The sequence below is a fragment of the Asparagus officinalis genome, chromosome 5, assembly GCF_001876935.1.
Source record: "Asparagus officinalis chromosome 5, Aspof.V1, whole genome shotgun sequence".
Taxonomy (NCBI): domain Eukaryota; kingdom Viridiplantae; phylum Streptophyta; class Magnoliopsida; order Asparagales; family Asparagaceae; genus Asparagus; species Asparagus officinalis.
The window spans coordinates 81,693,974-81,705,481 of record NC_033798.1 but is presented as its reverse complement, the minus strand read 5'-3'; positions in this window follow the sequence as shown (position 1 = coordinate 81,705,481).

Sequence of the window (11,508 nt, the reverse complement as noted above, 5' to 3'; positions counted from 1 at the left end):
GTTAGATATGAAATATATTAAATATGTAAATATTAAATATATAATATTTAAATCTTAATATATTAAATAATGAAAATATTTAATATTAGTCATATAAATATTTGATATAAAATTTTCTAAAATATTTAATTTTTACATATTTAAATATACAAATTAGTTTTTATATAATTGAACACTAGTTACTTTCTTTTGTATACTTTAACACTAGTTGTTTTCACTTATACGCTTGAACACTAGCTATCTTATTTTATGTGGCATCATTAGAACTATTTAAATGGATTACAAGATGTATGCAGCTTTGTTATTGTCATTCGTTAAGCGAAATGAAGATGGTTTTTCAAATTAATATTTATTTTTTAATAATTATTATTTAACATAATAATTTAATTTGAAGCTACTAATGCAAATAATCCATGAATTTAAAATTTAGTCCAACAATCTAACCCTTAGTTTATGAATTCAAGCCAAATTTTTAAGAATCCAAACCAAAAGTTGAAGAGTTTTGCTCAAAAAATCAAACTTCAATCCAACGTACAGTCCAGGCCTCTAACCATAAAATTCGAGTCCAATCCCCAATCCAAGAATGTTGGATTCATAGACAGTTGTGTGAGTTAAAATCAACAATCCTAAATGAATAACAATCCCTAAGGATCGATGTGGTTGGCAGCTCACTATCAATATAATGGGGTCATATTAGATTTTTAAAATGGTTTTGGACTAAACTGGTTTAGTTATGGACCAACTATCCCTAGTCCACAACTAAACCAATTTTGATGACTAAAATTAAACTACAAAAAATTGGGTCTTTTACTAGACAGGTTCAAACTGGGTTGCTAAACCCAGGGTGTCTAGAACCAAAATATTTGCTCATGATTCAGACATTCTGGCGCATTTGCTCACGCACACAGATTGTACAGTCGCTGAAAGACAAAATGAAGTTGGAGATGAATAATATATAACTCTCACAACCACCTCCACAGCACTCAACATCTCATTTGTACAATCGTCGAGATTTGTTGTCAGTACTTCATTGTATTGAAGCTCCAAATTAAAGTCATGTGGAAATCCATTTTCTTGTTGCTAAAGATAAGAAAGAAGTTGCACATTAGATAAATACAAACAACTAGAATAAATATTTTTGAAGATATGCTAAAGATAAGAAAGAAGTTATGTACGACTTCTGTACCACCTTAACAAATACATGGTTTTTTAATATCATATCATATTCTCTTTAAAATGTTGGAGTTTAGGAAAAAAAATTATTGGTCGATATCACCACTAGTCTTTTTTCAAAATTCCTAGGTGGCAGAATTTTGGAGATTTGACCCCTTAACCTTCTCTTCTATCTTTGAAGATTTGTCCTTTAATTTTCTCTTCTATCTTCATACTATATAATATACCAATATACCATATCATTATTATTGTACTACAAGTTATGTATGACTTTTGTACCATCCTAACAAATACATGGTTTTTTAATAACATATCATATTCTCTTTAAAGGTTAGAGTTTAGGAAAAATTTTCTTTGGTCGACATCACCTCTATTCTTTTTTCAAAATTTCTACATTGTAGACTTTTGGAGATTTGAACCCTTACCCTTCTCTTCTATCTTTGCAGACCACTTTACGCAACCCCCTAAACCTTACCTTAAACATGAACAAATTTAAGTAAATTTAAACCGGTTCACTTAAAGATTTCTTGTTACTTAATAAGCTCAAGTACTTAGGGGCTAATATCTAATGAGATTTAAAGGCTTGGATTTGTGTAGTGAGAAGCTAGTAATTCGTAGGCTAATAAAAGGGTGATGAAATCCTTCACATTATCTTGATTAGAAGGTATTGCCCTTAAGAGTATTTTCAAGTGAGTACTAAAATCACTTTGATGAATTTCTACTACTACATACAATGCAATCCTAGAAATTAAAAGTAACTACAAATTAAGAAATGCAAAAAGAAAAACCTTTTTATTTTTTTAATTAGGATTAACATTAAACAAATGTGAGAAAGAGAGCTTTTGTTTGAATTTATTATCTTGTTAGTAATCGTTCAAGTGGATGGTGGATTTTATTAGGGTTGATAAGAGAATTTTTTTTATATCCTAATTATTTCCAATTTTAGAAATAAACTAGAGGGTGGAATTAAAAATACTAGAAACAAAATTTACCTTTTAAAGCAAAGCAAATCTTCAATCATCAATCCTCAATCTTCAAGCTTTAAAGTTTTTCATTCACAAGATAGCGCACAAATCAAAGAATCAAAATAGAAAAATCCTAATTATAAGCATCCTCCTCAGCAACGACGTCAAAAACTTAATGTGTTATAGAAATAGTATTGAGCTTGAAAATGCACAATCAAGTTATAGTATAGTTTAATTGTCGACCCTAGAGAAAGGTGTGTAGAAAATATTCTAAATTGGATCCTAGAGTTGTGTGTAGACGATTAGTGGTGAAATGTGTAGAGATAAAGAGAGTGAATGGTTCTTTACAAATAAAAGAAAACTAGAATATTAGGAGAGAAATAGAGTGGACAAATAAAAAGAAATAAAGAATAACAAGAAGGAGAAATAAAGAAAAGTAGAAAGGAACAAAATCAAGACTAGAAAAACTAACAACAAAGAGGAAAATTAAAACAAATAAAATATATAGAAATTTAAGAGAAAAGATAGAAATCTAAAATTAAATCTACTAGTTAATTTCATTTAGGATTTATAAACTACTCTCTTTTTTTATCACATTTCACTTTAGATTTATTAGGCATAGACTATCAAACTACTTAAGAAAATTATAAACTACCAAATTATCATCCAAGCAAAATCATCATTCATAAATTAAAAAGAACAATAACTAAGGCCCCGTTTGGTACGCGGGAATAAGATGGAATGGAATGTCATTCTCACTTCTCATTCCCTCATACCAAACAAAACTAGTTTTTAGATGTTGGAATGATCATTCTCATGGAATGGTCATTCCCACTTTTTGTGGGAATAGGCATTCCAAGTGAGAAGATGGGGAATGATCATTCCCATTCAAGAGGAGAATCAAATTAGTTAGGGGTTTTCCAATTATACCCCTATTGATAATAAGAATTAAATTAAAAATCATAATTATGTACTGGTCAAATGAGTTATGTTTATGTTTATGTCATAATTTTATGTTTATGTCATAATTTTATGTACTGGTCCCTACCCATTGTACGCCATTCCGTCCCGTTTTTTTACAACGTATTAAAAGGGAGTTAGATGATGGATTTCCAATAATCTTCTCTAGAAAATTTTAAAGGAGATAAGTCGCAGATTCTTTTTGAAAATATGAGAAATCCAATGTCATGGAATGCCTTATGCGTTGATTTGATAGAATTAGTACATAAAATTTTTAAGGTCGGCATTTGAAAGATGCGATAATCTTTTATTTATTTTTATTTAATTTTTTAAGACTAAGTGTAGGCTGTCTAAAAATCACAATAGATAGCTTATCCCCATCAAATACCGATGATGGAAGTTATAATTTGACGACTTCCAGAATGCCATAATTTGAAGACTTTCACGTAGATCGCTGGAGGTTACAATCTGACGACCTTCACGACAACTAATGAAAGCTCTAATTCAACAGCCTTCACAATCAACATCGGGAGTTACAATCTGATGACTCTCATATTTTTAAGGAGCCAAGATGAAGGTTACAAGGTGATGATCTTTGCAACGCTCTAGCAAAAGAGACTACAAATTGACGATCTCTTCATATTAAACGCAGATATCTCTCAAACCGTAAGGAATTTGATGAAACGAAGGAAGCGAACCGAAGCCTTTGGCTCGGTTCGAATGGCTCCATCTCGTCGAGATAGCCGATTTTCATATATAATCCGTCCCATTCCGACTTACGGTTTGAAAGTTATGACATGTTCTTCACAGCAAGTTATGTTCTGAAGTCCGTCTGTGAGACTACACTTCGCTTGAGCATTGGACTTAGCATGAAGTTCGTCGAGCCCACCTAAGGATCACCTCTGCATCCGAGATTCAAAACGCAAAGGTCGTGACCTCATTTGAAATTCAAAACGCAGAGGTCGTGACCTCATTTGAAATTCAAAACGCAGATGTCGTGACTGCGTTCCAGATTCAAAACGCAGAGGTCGTGACTGCGTTCCAGATTCAAAACGCAGAGGTCGTGACTGCGTTCTAGATTCCGAACGCAGAGTTCGTGGACTCAAAGCGCAGAGTCCATGCAGAACCCACCTCTGCGTTTCCCAAACACAAAACGCACACGGACTGTGCGTTCTCCAGCAGACATCTAACTCTGTGACGCAGAGTTAAAGCACAAACGCACACATAACGTGCGTTCTTCAACAAACTCAACCATGCGTCCCAAACTCTTGATGCAGAGTTGAATTTCAACGCACAAGCGACCTGTGCGTCTCCAATTCCAGAACGCATGCGGCCTGTGCGTTTCAAGAGGAGATTTCTCTGAAGATCAACAAACTACTCAGTAGTTAGCAAATCAAATCTGAGGGGATCCCTTCATCAACGGCGAATCAACTTGGCTATCAACCGAATCCTCGGTTCTAACAACTCTGTTACAGAGTTTCAACTCGCTCTGAGTTCTGAAACTCCTTTAAGAGTTCGTAATTAAGCTTGCAACGCGAGTTAATTACACCAAATCAGTTATTCGGTTTTCAACAACTCTTTTCAGAGTTTCCAACTAGTTCTGAGTTTCTTATACTCGTTAAGAGTTCTAAACCGAGTTCATCACACAAATCAATCGTTCTCGTGAGATAGTACGGTCGGATCGTCAACGTAGAGCAAGTTCGACGCAAGCAATCGAAGGAGGCACTCCATCGCTACCAAGAAGAACCCAGACTTAAACAAAGGGGAGAATCAAATTCATTCTCCTCTCTTTTGTAATCAGAATCCAAATTGTAATCGATTTTTAGAGAATACAAGTCAATTTTTCTTTCATTGTCTTTTTACATCAAATTTTCCAACAAACACTAAGAAATAGTGAGAATTGTTTAAAAAATATAAACGAAACATACACCTAATCGATAACATACGCATTAGTATAACACATACCTAGATTAATATAACATATGCATAAATAATTTTTTTAGTTATTATCATTAATGTTTATTTTTATTTTATTAAAAATCTATGTTGTTATAAGGGAATTATTAGAAAATGAGATTCCATTCTCACTTGTGAACTAGTGATACCAAACATGAGAATGGGAATTAGATTTTCATTCTAGCTTCATTCTACAAACGCACACAAACAAGAGAATAAAAATGATCATTCCATTCTCACATACATTCCATTCCATTCCTTCTTCCATTCCATTCTCACTTGACTTCATTCCCACGTACCAAACGAGGCGTAATAGTAATTCTAGAATTCATAAACATAATCTATTAAATAACTCAAGATAAGCATAGATTATTAAAATCTTCCTTTATAAATTAGTTATCTAGTTGATTATCCTAAGCATCATCATTTTTAGCACAGAGAGCAATCCACAAATCATAAAAAATCAAAGTGATTTCGTACAATTCTAGAATTTCTACAAGATTTAGTTATGCATTTTAGAAAACAAAAACATGAAAATCGAATCTAGGCTTGAAAGAATAAAAGAAAGGAAAGAAAAATAGAAACTAACTACAGAACTAACAACAAGAACAAGAAAATAAAGATTTAAAATATAAGCACCAAGGAAATCTAACTAACAAAACTAAAAGAGCATTAATGTAAATTTATACTATAAAAAAGAAAAATACAAGAAAATAAATTCAACAAAGCATAAGAATAAACAACAAAAATAAAAAGCATGAAAGTAAATCTAAGATATAAGACATGAAATAAATCTATCAATAAAAAATAAAGAGAAAATAAAAATCCTAAAATATGAATTTTTAAAAGAAAAAAGAAAAGAAAAAAACAAAAACTTACATTACAATGGTGTTACCCCTTGAAAGTTGTGTAACAAAAGAAGAAGATCGAACTAGATAAGATACTGAATTTTATTTTATGAACTAATATAATTACTTTTATTATTGTTTTTGCAAACTTTTCATTGATATCTCTTTACAGTTTGTGTGTAAATTTTAATATGACTTATCATCATGATAAACTTATTTTGATGTTATATATGTTTCTCTCATGTTATTTGCTATAAAATTCTTTTTGTGAACCGTATGTATTTTTCTTTCTTTTACCTTTGGATAATTTTATTTAAAATTTCAAGTATACTACATATCCTAGATGTGTTTTTCTTTTGCTAATAATAAAAAGAGAGAGAAAAGGGTGAAATTTGAAATTTTTCATGAGCTTCATGATTTTTTCCTGATGGATTTGCAATTTTTTTGAGTTCTTTATTTTAGGGGTTGTTTGCTTAGTTTCAAGGAGAGTTTCTGGAATACTTGTACTTTTTCAAGTCGAATAGATTTGCAAATTTTTTTATGAGTTCTTTGTTTCAGAGCGTGTTTGCTTAGTTTCCGAGAGGCATTCCGGAATATCTGCATTATTTATGTATGCATATTTATAGGGGGGAGATTTGAATATCATATATCTTTTTTCATTAAATATATTATGTGTACTGAATATATATCTCACCATATTTTATATTTTATATTTCAAATTTTTAGTTTCTTATTATTAAAAGTAGGAGATTGTTAGAACATTGTTCATGCAGAATATTGTTCGTGCAACATTTCTTGTGTGATTAATAACAAACTCTCATTTTCTACTGATATATTTGTAAAATGATATATTTCAAAAATATACATGTATGGATAAGTTGCTATTCAAAATAATGCAAAAACCAACATGAAAGTTGATTTTACCCTTTGAACCATTAATCATCAACATCTACTATCAATGGTCAAGCAAGTCATCAATGGACTACAAAAAAAAGAATTGAAGAAAACAGAAACTAGAAATTAGACCATCAATGATCTATAGTCAACCATCGATGATTACAAGGACAACCGATGGACTATAATCAACAATAAGAGAAATTAAGAAACCGGAATTTGCATAATCGATAGAGTACAATCAACCATCGATGATCGTGACCAACCATCTATGGTTATGACGTGTTTTGGCAGATTTTCGAATTTAATCTCAACAATTTATTGATTGATTTGATCTCATATTGGAACTCTGATTAGAGTATCTCTTTTTAATGCCTATATTAGAGGATTTGGAGATTACATTGGATAGAGAAACAACATAGAGAGAGAGAGAGAGAGAGAGAGAGAGAGAGAGAGAGAGAGAGAGAGAGAGAGAGAGAGAGAGAGAGAGTTGATCTAATTCCTTGAGCCTTGTTCAACTTCTTCTCAATGTGCTTTTTATCAGAGTTTGATTGAGAGAGAGGGGGTACCATACGCCTACAATGTTATGCCGCTTCTTCACAAATCTTTATCCACATTGATTTGGAGAGTGGTTTGGTAAAGTTTTGTAAGATTGTTCTTTTGTTCTTTATTTATCTTAGGCTGATTGTATTTTAAACTTGCAAGTTTGATGACATACTCAAGTCAGGGTAACTGAGGGTTGGCATACTCAAGCTAGACTACTTGAGGGTTTGGCTAGTAATGGCTAGTAAAGAGTTAGGTTAGAAGACTGATTTCAGATAGATTACAGTGTGCGGTCTTTAAAGTCTACCACATCAAGTTGTGATTTGTGTAAACTCTGGTGACGCAGTGCGGAAGTTGTAATCTCGGAATCCACCAAGGGTGTTCTCTGAATCCACAAAGAACCTGTTGTGAAGGATGCTATTATTGCGAAAGTTGGTGAATACAACCAACTATCATTAAGAATTTCATCTTTGGACCAAAAACAAGCAAGAGGTGGAATACCACAAAGATCTCCGAATCCACGAAGAGCTTCGAATCCATGAAGAAATATTGAGAAAAAACAAAATTTTATTAATCAAAAGTTATGCCTCTAGGGCTTACAAGACTCTTCTTAAATAGAAAAAGAAACAAGACTCCTACAAGGACTCTAATTCCTACAAGGACTCTCAACTTACCAAAAATGATAAAGAATTCCTAAAACATTAAAACTTCTAAAAAGACTCCTTATGAATAGGAAAGTCCACCGGTCAAATCTGAGATCAAATCGGATTTGTTTCCTAAATAAAACAGACTCCTAAATTATTACTAAAAATAGTAAAAACGGACAAAATTATAATTATCTCTCAAACCGTAAGGAATTTGGCGAATCTGAGAACGCAAACCAAACCCCTTGGGGTTGGTTTGGATGGCTCCGTCTCGTCGAGATAGTCGATTTTCATATATAATTCGTCCAATTCTGACGTACGGTTTGAAAGTTACGGCCGTTTCTTCGAAACATGTTATTTTCTTCGACCAGGCCCGCATTTGGGCTTGCGACTGTCCCACTTTGACATAAACATGTCTGCTGTGTGTTCTACATTAGCCCCCCCTGCTTGAAAAGAGCTCGACCCCGAGCTTACACTTGCATGAACAGCTGTTTCTGGTGGGTAATACTCAAACAAATCTGCAACATTAAAACTAGGAGAAATACCCAAATCTGTAGGAATGTCAACCACATAAGCGTTGTCGCTAATCTTCTTCAGTATTTTGCATGGACCATACTTCTTATTCTTCAGCTTGTTGTAAGTACCCACGGGAAAACGTTCTTTTCGCAGAAACACCATCACCATGTCTCCTTCTTCAAACACCTTCCTCCTTCTGTGTTGATCAGCTTCGGCTTTATACTTAGCATTAGACTGCTCTATCTTCTCCTTCACCTCAAGCTGAATAGCACGTATCTTTTCAACCATATGATCTGCAGGAACACTCTGTCCAGGAAGTTTAGGTAGCGGGGCTAGATCAAAATAGTGATTCGGAAGCCTTCCATACACAATTGCAAAGGGTGCCTTGCATGTAGTTCGACTCTCCATACAGTTGTAGGCAAATTCAACATGTGCCAAAGCAAGATCCCATTGTTTTGATCGATCGCCAGAAATAGATCTAAGAAGATTGCCGAGGGTGCGATTGACCACTTCAGTTTGGCCATCCGTTTGGGGGTGATAGACAATACTGAACTTGAGAGAAGTGTTGAATCTCTGCCACAAAGTCTTCCAAAAGTGTGATAAGAACTTGGAAGCTCTATCGGATGTGATGGACTTTGGCACTCCATGAAGACGAACTATCTCCCGAAAGAAAAGATTGGCAATGTTGCTTGCATCCGTAGTCTTCTTGCATGGAATAAAGTGCGCCATCTTTGAAAACCTATCAACCATAACAAAAATAGAATCCATACCTCGTTGGGTTCTAAGCAGCCCCAACACAAAGTCCATGGAAATATCATGCCACTACGCATCAGGAACTGGTAAGGGTGTATACAATCCTGTATTCTGAGACTGTCCCTTAGCAACTTGACAAATTGGACAACGCCGCACATATCTTTCTTCTCCCTTCTTCAACTGAGGCCAATAATATCGTTCTTCAATGACTGCAATTGTCTTATCACGTCCCAAATGTCCTCCTAGTCCGCCAGCATGAAGGTCTCGAATTATCTGCTCTCTTAGCGAACTCTGGGGTATGCACAATTGATCGCCATGAAATAGATAACCATCCTGAATATGAAAGCCTTTAACTGATCTATTTTGAAGACAGTCATCCCAAATCTTCTTAAAATCGTCATCCTCCGCATACAACTCCTTAAGATACTCAAACGCAATCACTTCAGCCTTCAAAGTTACCAACAATCCAGCCCTCCTACTAAGTGCATCTGCAACTTTATTCTGCTGCCCGGATTTATGCTTCAAAACGAAGGTGAAACGCTGCAGATATGCAATCTAACGAGCATGCATACGGTTGATGGTAGTCTGACTATTAAGGGTCTTCAAGGCCTGATGATCAGTGTGAAGCAAAAACTCTCTCGAGATCAAATAGTGCTCCCAATGCTTCAAAGACTGAACTATGGCATATAATTCCAGCTCATATATGGTCCACTTCTGCCGAGCTTCGCTTAGTTTCTCACTGTAAAAGGCAACTGGACGCCCTTCCTGATACTTTAAGGGGGGATTAATCATTTTGTCCTATGTTTTATGATAACTATAGACCATATCGTAACTAAGTTATAGTACAGAAATAAATCTAAAAGAAACAGTCGAGAAATTTTGCAAATATTACAGAAATTATATTTTTAAGAACAACCTTTATGTATATGAGTGATTCTAAGTTTGGATTTGCGACCTCCATTTGCTAAATTTCATATGGAATATATAAGTTTACTATATCTATGGTTTATTATTCGCAATGGTATATTTTAAGACTCTAAACTTTACCGTTTCTATAGAAGGCAAAAGATTGAAATAAACATGGTTTTACTCATGGAGACATCAACAAAAGTTACAATATATTTTATGCTAACCATAAATAAGTAAACCTAAATGAAAAATCAAAATATTTGACTACGTGCAACGCATGTGCATCAAATATTGTTAAGAAAAATTGTGAGTTACCATGGACACACTCTTTTGTTTGTGGTAGTACAGAAATACATAATATAAACTTTATAGTATGACTATCACTACACGTAATATATGGATTGCGATTAATGAATCCATGATTGGTAATATCATACTAACTTTTTTAAGGAAATATCATAATATCTTAAGATATAAAAATTAGAAACCAATCAAAAATTTCCTACTTTATAGAAACATCATTCTATAAAAAGAGGTGTGAAACAAACTGAGTTTTACAAAAACTTGACATATGTTCTGATTATTATTTGTCACTATTGGAGGGTTTCCACTAGTTTTCTATAATTAAAAAAAATGGTGAACCAAACAGCCTTTATAGCCCAAAGGCTAAATGACACCTAAATATTCTAGGTTATAAAAAGTAGCATTTTAATATCCTAAATTGTAAAATATAGCACTTTAATACTCTATAAGTTTTAAAAATTTGGCACCTTAGAATATTCCCATGTGAACATTCCGTTATCCATAACTGTTGCATTTATGGGGCAATTATGCCCCTCACCAAATTAAAAATTTATCAATGCATAATTAAAATCTAATCAAATTAAAATTCATCATTGCATAATTAAACACTAATCAAGATCAAACCCTAACTCATCCCTAAATTTAATACAAACCCAAATCTTTAAAACTCTAATTAAAACATGCAATGAGAGAGAGAGAGAGAGAGAGAGAGAGAGAGAGAGAGAGAGAGAGAGAGAGAATGTCATTTAGTACCAAAGAGAGAGAGAGAGAGAGAGAGAGAGAGAGAGAGAGAGAGAGAGAGAGAGAGAATGTCATTTAGTAGGGTGAATTACACTGAAGGTATATATTTTGGTAACTCACCATCTATAGTTAATATTAACCCAACCATGGTTTAAATTTTTTAACATAAAACCTAACATAATGACTAATATCAACAACTTAAGACAATTTGAGGGACTAATATCAAAACTGATCATATGTAAGGGACTAATATCTAAAAATCCCATTTTTAAATTTGTTATGATAGTATACACACCATACGTG